This window comes from Poecilia latipinna, unplaced genomic scaffold (assembly GCF_001443285.1).
Source record: "Poecilia latipinna isolate Pla-1442-1.1 unplaced genomic scaffold, P_latipinna-1.0 Scaffold2875, whole genome shotgun sequence".
NCBI classification, from domain to species: Eukaryota; Metazoa; Chordata; class Actinopteri; order Cyprinodontiformes; family Poeciliidae; genus Poecilia; species Poecilia latipinna.
In genome coordinates this window covers 1-14035 of record NW_015115491.1, presented here as the reverse complement: position 1 = coordinate 14035, position 14035 = coordinate 1, and the positions used below count along the sequence as shown (strand labels likewise).

At 38.9% G+C, this 14035-nt stretch overlaps 1 long non-coding RNA gene across 2 annotated transcripts; it reads right to left on the bottom strand.

The window, feature by feature from the left end:
• Nucleotides 1–328: 328 nt before the first annotated feature.
• On the bottom strand, nt 329–13973 carry LOC106939443 (uncharacterized). Of its 2 annotated transcripts, XR_001422845.1 has the most exons (4): nt 13808–13973; nt 5362–5513; nt 5036–5262; nt 329–3016 (listed from the first exon to the last, which is right to left on the bottom strand). It is a non-coding gene; the product is annotated as an uncharacterized LOC106939443 (long non-coding RNA). The 2 variants fall into 2 exon arrangements; XR_001422844.1 differs by lacking the exon at nt 329–3016 and having other exon boundaries at nt 4734–5262; nt 13808–13971.
• Nucleotides 13974–14035: the final 62 nt, after the last annotated feature.

Below are 14035 nucleotides of genomic sequence, written 5' to 3'. Positions count from 1 at the left end.
CGAAAGGTGAAACTGGAGCAGAAATCAACTTTGACCCAGACAATCCTGCCCAGCTGAGCTCCGAATCAGAACCGCTGCTCTGTCCCGGAGAACTGCCATCCAGACGGATCAACTTTGGATTTCTCTTTATTCTTCTCTTCCTGTCGTGTCGGCCGGTGAGGGAGGCGACGTCTCATGAATATTTGTTTATTTATCCGCTCTGGCCTCATTTCTCGCTCATTCTCACTCCGACGTGACACAGACGCACGTTCGCCACGAGCGGCGTGCGGTCGGCACAGCGTAGCTCTCCGCTGCATTCTGTCCCTTTATTCCCTGATTTTCTGTTTTGTTTTTTCTGCCCCTCGTCGTGTTTACCACGCAACAGCTTCTGTCGCCTCGGGCTTCCCCCCCTCCACAAGCCCGGAGGAAAACGAGGGACAACGGAGGCACAAGTATGGACAGAAAGGGGCAGCAGGAATGAAGAATGGCACTGGAGGACGTCTTGTCGCGTTATGTTGTTATGAATTAAGCAATTTAGCTACATAAGTTAAAACATTTTCATCTGAGTGCAGGGCCGGTCCAGGCATTTCTGGGGCCCTGAGCAGATTTTCACCTGGGGGCCCCAACATGTCAACACCAGATGCTTCATCGTTCCTAAGCTACTCTATGGCTGCTATCATAATTAGCTTCATTTATCGTTAGCTTACATCATAGCAGTGCTGCTGTAGCTGTTGGTTACTATGGCAACAGACTTAAAAGAAAGAATTATATTTTGAAATGCAGAGTGGTGTTTAAGTGAACAATTTTAAAGTAACACTAAATTATTGTAAATAATTACAATAATTATTTACTATATTTACTATGTATTATTTCTATAACATTTATAAAAAAATAATATATAAATCGCTTTTGCACTTAGTTTGTATTATTCAATGTTATTTTAGATATAAATATTTTACAAGGCTAGCTTGTTGCTCTTGGGGGACCCCTGGTGGTGTGGCGCCCTAATCAGCCGTTTAATTTGCATTGATTTGGGCCAGTCCGGTCTGAGAGCGACTGCAGCGGCATAAAAAGTGCAAAATATGCAGAATAATTATTTATAGTTAACATTTTCTGTATTTGTCGGCATTCTGTGCATTGAAAACTGCCTGCATACATCAGAAAGAACTTATCTGCTGCCCTGGGTGGCAGTATTATGCTGCGGGAATTCAGGGAGAGGAGAGATGATAAGAGACAAAGACATGACAACATGATTTGTTTAGCAACTGAAAATCTATTCCGACACTCAGATCAAAAATGAAACATTAAAAATTTTAATTTAAACACGTAAGCCTTTTTTACACTAAATTAGTTAATTTAAAGACACAAATAAACAAGTAATAAAATTCCCTCTTTAAATAAGAAAATAAACATTTTATTGCCTAAAATGCATTAACATTCGTTAGTGAACATGAAGCAAATGAAGCGAAAGTATTACCACTTCAGGAGTTTTGGCTGAAATATATTTCGATGTTTTTAGCTTTGAAACTTGTATATATATTTTATAGTTTTGCCTTTATTACTGCTCTGAATAATTAAGTCTCAGTAATCGATTTATTGTGACTATTCCGATTAATTGTTTCAGCTCCAATAAAAATATAATGACCTGCAGGATGAGGAGCTAATATGTGACCCAGAGCCAGAAGGGAAATTATTCCTCTCCGTTTCCAACACAGGGATTCAGAGGAGCAGCATGGCTCTCTACTCCTGCTCTTCTTCTTCTCGTTCTTCCAGAGATCGTCTCACATTTTCCTGCTTGTTCTCTCCCGACCCAGAGCAGAGAACAGAAACCATCTACCTCATGCCACTTCCTGTCACCGTTTCCCAACCTTCCACCTCCATCACCCCTGCAGCTAAATGTCGAGCTCCGGTTTTCATCCCCACAAACGGCAAGTGAGCTAACTGTAGCCACCGTTAGCTCACATTATTTAGTTCTATTTATTTATTTGTTTCAAGGATAACCACTTGAGACTCATCATCTCATTTTCAAGAGGTTAACTCCCATTAGCCACTGTTTGCTTCCGTTGGCCACTGTTAGCTCCCGTAAGCCCATCTTAGCTAGCTCCAGTTAGCCACTGTTAGCTTTCGCTCACCAGTGTTTGCCCTAGTTAGCTCCCATTACCCCGGTTTTTCCCGGTTGGCTCTCATTAGCTCCTGTTAGCTAGCTTTCGTTAGACCTCGTTAGCTCCCATTAGTCACTATTTGCCCTGGTTAGCTCCCATTCCTCGTTTCCTCCTGTTAGAAACTGTTATCTCTCATTAGCCCCTGTTAGCTTTCTCCTGTTAGCCACCGTTTGTCCCAGTTAACTCCCATTACCCTCATTTGCCCCCATTAGCCCGTTAGCGAGCTCCTGTTAGCCCCGTTTGCCCCTTCTACAGCACCACTGCGATCGTCTCTCAGGAAAACTGAAAACAAACCAAGGCCTCTGATATTTCCTTCCCTCTGTTCAATTAAACATGGCCTCCATCTGCTTCTTTGTTTTGCTTCGGTTTCTCTTCCGCAATATTGACTCTGGTTGTTTCTGTGATTGTTTCTTAAGACTGTGTTTTATCCTGTTATAACCACAGATGTGCATATTAACACTGGAGGAACATGTGAACAGGGTGTGTGTGTGCGTGCGTGTGTGTGTGTTTGGAGGTGAGGGGATGGGTTTGTTCTGCTTTAAGGTTCTGTGCCAAATCTTTTTCAGAACATTCAATCTCTGTTCATGTGCCATACTGAGAAATTTATGAAATAATAATTAAAAAAACAGGTTTTTCACAACCTTGCAGGAGAGATTGTGTTGCTTGTTCTCCTCTTCCTGCCGTTTCCGGCTCGGTTCTGCCGACCCGCCCTGGGTCCACCTGCCTGTGCGTGTGGGTGTGTTGTCTGTCTGAGCGCTAGCGCCGTTTGTAGCCTGCGGTGATCACTTAGCTCCAGCAGGCTGGGTTTGCCAAGAGGTCAGCGGCTCTGCGCCTCTGACTCCGGGTTGCTGTCGCTCTCCTCGCCATGAGCGCGTCTGTAAAAGACGAAGCGTTGGGGTTAAAACGCGCCGTCTGCCTTCACGTTTTTAAATCATTCAGTTAAAGACGCAAAAACTCCACATAAATGAGGATTTAGATCCAAATCTGAGAATCAACTCAACCCAACTAATCTGGCTTTTTGTAACAGAAGCCTTACAAAGTCAATAAAAGATCTGCTGTTTTGATTGACTCTGCAACGCATTTTAACATTTTACTAAGTAATAATTAGTGACAGATTGCTACGTTTTCATAATAAATAATTTAAATTGTTATGATTATGCATTTTCCAGGATCATAATACCATTTTACAGCACAATCAAGTCACTTTGTTATATTCAGTTGCTATTTTTATTCAAATATGAATATTTTGTATTGTACCCAATTTTTTTAAATCTTCATGTAAAAATAAAATCGCCAAATTTTGCTCATATTGACTTTGAGTTGTGGGCCATAGAAAGTCATTTGGGGGCCCACAAGTGGCCCTTGTGCCGCACTTTGGGACACCCCTGATTCAGAACAAGCTGTTCCTTTAAACCAGTAACCGGAAGAGATGTATTAAATTATTAAAAAGTGGGAAAGTTTTGCCTTTTCTCTCTTTCCCCTAATCAGATTATTGTGATCCAGTTACAAATTATGTTTTAGTCCTGCAGCCTTTGTGTGGGAGAACGAGTGGAAAACGGCAAAAAGGAGCAGAAATTTCAAACAAATTGTCCCGTTTTACATGATATCATGTTAAACGAGGTTTAAATCCCACATGCGTGTAATTTGTCTGTATTTTAAGATAAGCTTCAGCATGAGATTAAGCAGGAAGTTATCATCGGCGAACGAAGGAAACTTCAAAATGCTGATGCGACGCCACCTTGGCTGCAGTCTCACTGAGTGGATTATGCAAAGTCGCCTTGCAGTTCTCATTTTCACCTCGCCGCCTCTCGTTTCAATGTGACCCGGGGGTGGAGAGGGAAGTACATGAGAGATAAGAGGAGACTTCATGAAATCCAGGCTAATTTAAACGTGACAGAACAGCGAGGCGACTCGATCGCGGCGCTGCTTTACCTCTCTGGGTCAAACAGTCGGGATGGGAGAGGAGAAAAAAGAGCAAAGGATGAGGTGGAGGAGTCGGAGGAGGAGTTTTCCAAGTAATTGGCAGCTGATGAAGCACATTTAGACTTTTGTGATGCAAAATGTGAAATTTCAGTTATTCTATTTCTATCTCAACTGTTTATAAAAACAGCTCAAACACATAAAAACAAACACCAAGGCGTGTTTTTCTTTTTGTTTTTGGCAGTAAGTTCATGTTTTCTAGTATCTGGAAAATGAGCCATTTCTAAAACCTCCGGAATGTGACATCACAAATCAGCAAAGTGGAACACGTTACCTAGCAACGGCAGTGGAATTCCGCCCATCGCCTAGCAACCCGAGCTGAGCTCCAGCTCATTTGGTCAGCTGGTTTTACTGCTGAGCAACGGCTGTTGGAACAGACAAGTGTTTTTTTGTTTGTTTTTTTTTTTTGTTAACTTAGCATCCAGAATCCAGTTGCTGCATTCTTGTTGGTTGTGCAGGAGGCTCCACTTCTGCTTTTCAAATTTGTACGGTTGTATAATTTTTCATCTGTTTGTAGCCATTTTCATGCGTGAGTGTAAATGTTGAGCTGGGGGGCAACTGAGGTGTAGATTCCTGTCCAGACACGATATGAAAGGTACATTACTTTTTTTGTGCACTAAATTATTCTTGGATAATGATATTTTAGTTTTCTCAGTTCTGTCCATTTTTAGATCTTTTCAGAATGAGCTCTTCTAGAGAAATAAGCTGCTGCAGGCCACGCCTCCAACTCAGCTTTTACACTTTTATTTTTTCTTAACACTCTGACACTGTTTTCTATTTTGTTGGCCAAATATTTACCGTTCTTGATTTGAGATTCTTGATTTTCAAGGCCCACAAATGGCCCCATGAACCACACTTTGGTCAGCAACTTTAATCTAAAAAAAAAATCCAGCTGACTGCATAGTTTCACTCACTTTTCAGCAATCCCTCCTCCTGAGCAAGCATGTGGCGACAGTGGGAAGGAAAACAAGTCAATCATCTTCCTAAATGAGTAAAATGTTGGTTTTCCTTCTAGCAGCTTGTTGACTTTTACAGGAATTGCATCACATGTGCGGAGAATCGTGACGTTTTCGTCATGTCCGCTGCTCCTGCTGCGGTGCGGCAACCTCCGTCTGGAAGTGAAGGTCGCCATCCGTCCAGCCTGTGAAGGTCAGAGGCAGAGAAAAGGTTCCTTTAATTTGGCCTCAGGTGATGAACGGCCGCCGCCGTCTGCACTGATGCAGCTGTTGTAAAGCGTAACCTTGGAGACGGGGTTAATCATCCGTCGCTTCCCCTCCTCTTTAATCTGCTGTTCAGGTGTTTCACTGTATTCGCTCCTTTCCTTTCAAGCTCTCCGTTTCTGCGCCTCCACCGCCATCTTTGTGTCCGTCCTGCGGAAGGACATTTGTTTTGCTGTGGGGACAGAAGAGGATCGACATCGAGAGATGAGTTATTGATTAGAAAGCAGTGACAGAGAGAGCAGGAGAACGAAGACGGGACGACACACATGTCACACAACCTGCATGTAAAATCTCCATAGCAACACACAACCAGTCATGCAAGTAAACAGCAGCAGAGTCTTTACTCTATTTAGTTTGCAAACTAAGTATTTAGCTTCGAACATAAATTTTGCTTGCTCACTGAATATTCACTTTGGAGCTAAATATTTAACATCAAATGCTTTAGTTTCAGTTTCCTAACTAAAGATATAGTTTAGAGTAAAATATTTAGCTTTACTGCTAAATATTTAGTTTGGAGCTATAAATGTAGCTGAGAGCTCATCATTTTGTTTGCAACTAAACCATTAGTTTGCAGCTAACCATTTTGTTTGCAAACTAAATATCTTATTTAGAGTTAAGCATTTAGTTTTTAGTAATCAAGCTAAATAAGTAGTTTGCTAATTAGCTACAATATCAAATGTCTGAGGTCTCCAGGAAATAAACTGATGTTTATTTATGGCTATCAGAATAAACCGGGCTGAATAGAAATCAGAATCCAACGGTCATTTGAAACATTTTAAATATATTTTCTTATATTTAATTTGTTATGAACTACTAAGTGTTGGTCCGTCACATCTCTAACCTCCATTTGGCATTTTTGCATCAGGTATTTTTTTTTGTGCCTTCAGCTTTGGGACCATGTAACCATGGTTACAGCAAAGATTTACATTCAGACAGAAAGTAAATTTCAGATGCTGCGATTTCCCCGGATGCAGCCAGTGTTTGTGCAAACATGAAAAACTCGTCATAATCGGTGGATTTTCCGTAATCTGATGTTTCTGCACTCAGTGAGCCAGAGGACTGAACCGGACTGAACTGGAGATCTGCATTCTGTCGTTTTATCGCATTTAAATGTTTCAGATCTTTAATTATTTCTTAAAATCAGAAATAACCTGAGATTCTTAGAAAAGGTAAATAGTTTAGAAGAAACAGAAACGTCTTTAATCTTCATGGAGGAAAATTGTTTCAGTTCAGCATAAAGGTTCTGTTTAAGGTCACGGGCATAGCATCTCAACCAAGCCTGGACTTTGACTAGGCCACTAAAGAACTGGAAAATATAGGAAAAAAGCAAATCACACTTAGACAACATGGATGAAAGGAAAAAGGAAGGCAAGAAGAAAGGAAACTAAAAGGAAGGAATGTTTATGTTGAGATGTATTTAATAAAGTCTGGGGAATCAAATTTATTTTTGCTCTTATTTGTTTTTTTCTCTATTAATCCAAACCGTCAAAACAAGATGGAAAAATTACTTATTTTTCCATCTATGACGTTTTCAGGTAAAGTCCACGATAATCACATAATAAAATCACATAAACGCTTCGGGCCGCATGTGGCTCACAGGGAGAGAAGGTAGAACCGAACCAGAAGAGAACCAGTTCTCCCAAAATGAATCAAAATGTAATTCATTCCAAGGATTCGGCGAGGGACGGCATTTAACGCACAGCTGCCCATGAAGAGAAGCTTTTTCCTCTCTGGGGAGCAGCAGCATGTCCTGTCTTACCGGCAGCATCAACACAAACCAGCCAGCGCGCCCTGCGTGCGGCACCGCGCCGCGATGTGATGTCAACGTTCCAACGCGCACGTGGATCGCTTTGGGGACGTAGAGCGCATTATGATGGTGTGGCAGATAGAAAAAAGACAGAGGCGTAAATTTCTGGAAAAAAAAAATCTGAGAAATTTTTTGACTAATCTTTTAAATTTTCTAGAAAAAAACGTGGAAATTTCTGAGAAAAGAAAAAAAAAGCTTGAATATTTTTCCGACTGAGTTTTTCTCAAATTTTGAAATTAACCACAAAAAATGTCTTTTTTTTTCTTGCAATTTTTCAACTTTTCAAACTCAGAAATGTCAAATTTTTTCTAGAAAAATTCTGAGATTAATCTAAAAAATTCCTTTTTTCTCTCTTATTTTTTGTCCTTTCAAGTCCATAAATTTTCCTTTTTTTTAGCATTTTTTTTTACTTTTCAAATTCAGAAGTTTAAAAAATGTTTTCAGATAAAATTTCTAAGATTAAATTCCCTTTTCTAGAAAATTTCTTGGTTATTTTCAACATTTCTGAGTTTTCTGGTGGAAATTTACTCATTTTTTTCTATTTACAATGTCCCTAATACGCCGTCACAGATTTTTATTGTATAGTTGTTTATACTACTAATTAAACCCGACCGCCATGGCGCTTCTCCGTGAACAGTTTAGTCTCCGAAGCGACCCGCATGCGCAGAAGAACGTTGACGTCACACAGTAGCGCTCTGTTTACGGAAGTATTGCTGGACGGCGCCTTTTATGGGTTCATTTTAAATGTTATTCAGCGATGGGAGTCGAAAATATCGTCACATGATCATGACAAGACTAAGGAAGGTAATAAAAATACAACACAACTACTAGCAACAGCTTTATGTCCGATTTAGTGCTACAGAGCTCGGATTTTGGGTCTGCAGTGAAGAAGCCGGATATTTCTGATTCGGAGGGAAAAAAGCGGATTTGGGTCGCATTTGCCTGCTGTGTGAACGTAGCAAGCCATCAACAGAAGGAGATGAGAGTACTTGAGCTGATAGGATCACAGGCTCCGGTGGTGGATAATTATCTGGTATATTCAGTTTTAAAGGCTTCTGCAGACTTTAATAAATGGGACAAAATCTATAGAAATGTGATGCAGTTAAGAATGCATTACAGGCAATCAGCATCCCACGCCTTGTTGCACAGATCTGCAGACTGAAGTGTTTTTTTAAGAGATGACTGACATGGCCACAGCAGGGAAAAGTTGCTCTCACTCTCTTTTCCATGTGTTTTTGTTACATACATGTGGAGCTTCCTGAAACGGCCTATTCCAAACAAACCTGCAGCGCTGTCACAATGCTGCAGCAGTAAGTAACTCCAAGTTCACATTTTTCACCATATTCAACCCGTATCTGGGTTTTCACTGAGTCTTTTCAACCCAAAAAGACCTAAATATCTTGTTAGCAAGCTCAAATATTTAATTTTAGATTGAATCTAAATATTTAGTTTACAACCAAGTTAGTCGTAGTAAGACAATAAAAAACTTACGAGAATAGTCATAAAATTACGAGACTAAAGTTGCGGTTTTATGCAAACAGTCTTAATCGTGCGAGTAAAGGTAAAATATTGTAATTAAATTTCAATATTATGACATTATTGAAATATTGCAACTTTATTCACATAAATTTATACTTTATTCATGTAACACTTTGTCTTCATTCCTGTAATATTACAACTTTTCTCATGTTATTTTACTCTTGTACAACTTTATTCTCATAATATGATTTTATTCCAATTTACTTTCATTATTATGGCCCTAATATGCTGTTGTATTAGCAGAAATATTTAGCTCTTTCATAATTTGTATGCATTTTTTTTAATCAGTAAAAATTTAGCTTTAATTTGTTTTAAGCATAAGCATGAAATAAAAATAATATATTTTGAAACTGTTGACAATGGCCGCACAGAATCACTGGAAGGGCTGCAAATGGCCCTCTGGCCACACTTTTGACATCCCTATTTTAGCACTTATAGAAATTTAAATTTCCCATCATGCACTTCTGTTGCAGAGCTGCAAACTCGGACCTGTATACCCTCAATGGAGGGGGCCTGATGAGTAAACATCATTTATAATCTGGCACGAAGTGGCCACCTCTCCATTAGACTGATGATGACGGCTGCCTGTAGGAACCAGTGACACTTCGGTTATTTTATTTTTTTGCAGTGTGTTGCCTGGTAAATGAGCCAGCAATAATAATAATAGTAATAATAATAATAAAGTGGCGTGTGGAGTGGAGGTTTGAGGTTTTTTTAATACCACAGCGGAGAAAATGACGCGGTGGTGGCAACGAATGAATTAGAGAAAAAATAAATCGTGGGAAATGGAAAGAAAAGAAGGAGGGATGGAGGAAAAGCACGATCGATGATCAGTGAAGTAGCATTAGCATTGTTCACACATCTCTTTTCCTCCTGCGGCCCATCTTTCTTCTCTTGCTGCAGCGTTGCCATGGTGACCGAGAAAGGTGGGAATACCTCTGTCCTTCAGAGAGAAAGAAAAAGATGGAAAGAGACGTGGGGCTGACCCTAATAAACCCAAGGTTTTCCTTCACTATTAAGGGAATTCTGGGAAATAAAAAACTAAATTTTGAAGAAAAATGTAACAAATTTTATAGACTCAGGATGCAGCGATCCACTGTTTCCACCTCCGGTACCGATATCTAAGGTTCAGCATCAGCTGATACCGATCTGGCACAAAACTTTACCTGGTATTCTTTGTCTAGTTTCAACTGTAAATGTTTTAGTTCACTTTAAATAAGACAAAACTATCTTACAAATAACTTTTCAGAAAGAGAGGAGATTGTTTTAAGTAAATGATTCCTTATATTCATTTAAAGTGCTTTAGTGAAATTATTTCATTTATAACAAATTAAAAATGTCTTGCTAATAATCTACCAGTGGAACTAGAACATATCCATCACTATTATGCAATTAATTTAAATGCAAAATCTACATATTTTGTACAGTTTTGGTTTAATTACTGCTCTGAATATGTTGGTTTTCAGCAAATTTGTTTTTTTTTTAAATTTATAAAAACTCCAGTTAGTGATTAATCAATTGCTAAATTATTTCAGCCTAACTCAGTGTTTTTCAAAGTGGGGGTCGTGGCCCACTGGAGGGTCGCCAGGTGGCACTAAGGGGACCTCAGAAAGTTGGAAGGAAGATGAGAAAACCTATTTAAAAATAAAGATAAAATATTTAAATATAAATTCTTTAAACCAGGTTTTTTTATATACATATCTGTTTTTAAGTCTACAAAATAAAAGTAGACGATGAAGACGTAAATAGCCTTTATTGTCCCACAGAAAGCTCATTTTCTGATTGGCTGCCTGTCAAATTTATCAAACTGTTTTCTCCTGAAGCTAGAAATAGAAAAGTTCCTGACAAGAAAAACAAACCATATAAACTGTGGGGATTAAACAAAATTAGATCAGGTTATATTACATATTTTCTTATTGGGATTGTGATGGAAATGTTTATCTGCTAGACAAAACAGAACTAGTTTCAAACTAAAATCAGAAGGTATGAGGTTAGCATTGATGTTAAATGGATATAATAATACTAATTGTGAGTTTTTGCATCAGGTTTTTGACCTCTAACTCGTCCCGGTGACCTTCAGGGTCGCCATGAGGGACCCACTCCAAGCCAGCCTGTCGTGTTTCCTCTCCTTCCCTTTTCTCCCACATCGCTCTCACCTTCGTGCCAACCTGCTGCAGCGATCCTCCTCGAATTCATTTTATTGGCAGCTAGCATTTCCATGGAAACATCTCGAAACCATGGCAACTGTTCCAACCGAGCCAAGCGCTTTCAGAACTGCTGCACAGTCTGCTTCTAGTCTCCCTTGCGCTATTTTTACCCCCCTCTCTGGTTTACCTGCTCTCAGATGTTCACATGTTACACCTGTGGGATTCATCTACAGTCAGAGAGCGACTGCGAGGCTGGAAAACTGGAAACTTCATGCAGGAAAATCGGCTCTGATTTGAAACCTCAGGCATCCTTAAAAGGTCTTAAATTCACAAATCTAAAGTGTCTTAAATTAATTGAAAAATAATAAATGGGCTATAAATACATTGATCACAAGTCTTACATTTTGTCGTAGCAGGATTATTTAGTTTCATATTTTAAGTACTTTTAGTTTTTCTGGCTGGATTTTACTGTGACGCAAAGCTTTGAGTCGCGCTCACATGCTAAGTAGCTGCAAAAACACCCTTACTAGCTAGCTACACTGCAAAAACACAAGATCTTACCAAGTAGTTTTGTCTAGTTTTATTATTTTGGACGAAATGTCTTCCTATCATAACAGAAAATGACTACATTGACATAGTGACTGAAAATAATTCCAAGCACTGCAAAAACACAAAGTCTAACCAAATATTTTTGTTCCAGTTTCTAATGCAAATAACTTATTACATTTGAAATGAGACAAAACTAACTTACAAGTAAATTTCAGCAATACAAACGACATTCAATCCTTAATATTGTTTTTTTTTTTTGTTGTTTTTTTAAGTATTAGTTTCACCGACAGATTATTTTAAATATGAGATGTTAAAATGTCTGGTTATAGATTAAATATTCTGCTATTGAATTATAAAACAAGCTTTATTTCTTGCTGAAAAGTGACTTGTACATTAGTTTTTTCTTAATTCAAGTGTACTAAGATAAGTGTACTTGCTAAGATTTTGTTTTTGGAGTGTAATATTTAAATATTTCCATTTTTGTTGGTGTAATTGTTTTAATGACAGCTGCTCCAGGCGGTTTTTTTACTTCACCGTTTGACAGCAGATGAGTCTCTCCAACCCTGAATTCAGCGAGCAAGCAAGAAAATAAATGCTCAACAGCAGCACACTCTAAAATAATAACACTATTACTAAACATAATGCAGATGAAAGCACAGCCATATACACAAGCCTGTTCCCCACAGACCTCTGGATTTGCTCAGTGGGAGAGAAAAACAATTACAGCAGCATGAAATGAATAAAAGGTATATTCAGCTATCTGGGTCCTTTGAAGATGGTTGAGGACGAGTAAGCAAATCTAATTCAACGGCGGCGGTTTTTTGGTTGCAGAGAAAAAAAAAAAAATCCCAAAGTGCAAAGATTAGACGGCAGTACTGGCAGCTTCTTCTTCCTCACCGGGGAATCGTTTCTGTGTGTGTGTGTGTTGGATTGCAACAGACCAATCTGCTCTGCAAAAGAAAAAAAAAAGAAGCCCTCCATGTCTGCAGGATTCCTGGGAGCTGATGATGAGGTGAGGACATTATGATCAAACGCATGCAGAGAGAACAAAATGAACACATTCAAAAGGAGAGGGAGATAATTTAACAAAATAAACGAAGAATCCAACAACAACGCGCCTCCATGAGTCCTTCCTATGAAATTCATCCCATTTCTGGAACCACGTTAGACGGAGTAATGCAGGAATAATTTATAGGAAAAGTTTGAGGTTTTCACTACAATGTTCGATAAAGAAACGTAAACATGCTACGCCACACATCGGCCTTTGCCGTGGCTTTGATTCTTCAAATTACACATACAGATAAAATATTTTCTCAATCCCATTCACACCACTACTTTACACCACTGCCAACACACCAGAACTATATTTTGTGTTCAGTATTTTTATTTTTTTGCCATGCATTTTGGAAGGTAAAACCATTTCCCTATTGAAACTTGATGAAATAAAGGGGCGAGCCCTGTCATAATATTAAAACCTAAAACAAGTTTTTCTTGTATTTTGAAGACAGAAGCTCATATCAGTTTGGTTTTGATGGGGAAGTTATTTTAAAACGCTAGGATAACTAAAAACATGTGGTTATAAAGGGAGTCTTTTTTTAGTTAGCGAAGTCTGCCACTGGATCCAAGGTATGTTTTTATTACAAAATTAAGATCAACATGATTTATAACTGCTTAAGTTTAGCAAAAAATAAATCCACCACATAGTGTTTAAATGCTGTAGAAACTATGTAACATAAATGAGAAGAACGCAGCAGAAAATGGCTGAAAATAGAAGTATTGCTTAACATAATTAAACCAGTTTTAGTTCTGAAAATGATTTTTAAACTGTTTTTAATAAGGATTTGTAACTGTGTTTTGATTAAATTAAAATTTTTGATGATTTTTTTTTGCAACTATTGATCTTTTGCAACTACGTCACTAAATGGTTGGAGGCGCCATGATGGACGTCTGAAGTGAGGGACAGAAGTATTGATCAGAGCGACTGAAATCGTTTTCCAAATTTGTTTTTGCCAGGTTAGTCGTGGGATTTACTTGTTCGAGTCGAGCTAATTTATCAGCGAACGTAACACACCTGGTTGGGGCTCACAGACGGCGGTACAAAAGTTGGAAATCGCTAGTTTAGAAACCGACCAGTTCCTCCTCTCTCCTGACGTGTTGATCAAATTACCGACTTTGCCTGAATTGACACCACATGATTTATATCACTGTGTCATAAACAGCGTTTCCCCTTAAACCGGAGCAGCCTTAAAAACGTACAAAAGACGAGATGCTAACCAGTTATTTCCATTCATGCTAGGCTACATGACGGTGCGGCATTGTCTCCATGGTTACCAATGGTTAGACGCCTTCCTTCTCCATAACGCGACATTAAATATCTTTAAAATCTTACCTACTTATAAAGCATATGAACGTTAATCTTCTTACCTTGTAAAAAGTGCTCGCTGCAAAGGTTACAGATGTCTGTTTTCAGACTAGCTTTAAAGGAGCGCATTGGTTGTCTTGACGTTCGTCATGGCGGAGTGGGCGGAGTTATGAAGAGCGTGACGTCATGTCCAAACGTCAATAGTTTATTTTATCCGTTTTAGTTCTGAAAACTATTTTTTTATGGAGAGCCATTTGCGCCAAAATTAACTAAATAAATAAATGGGTTAA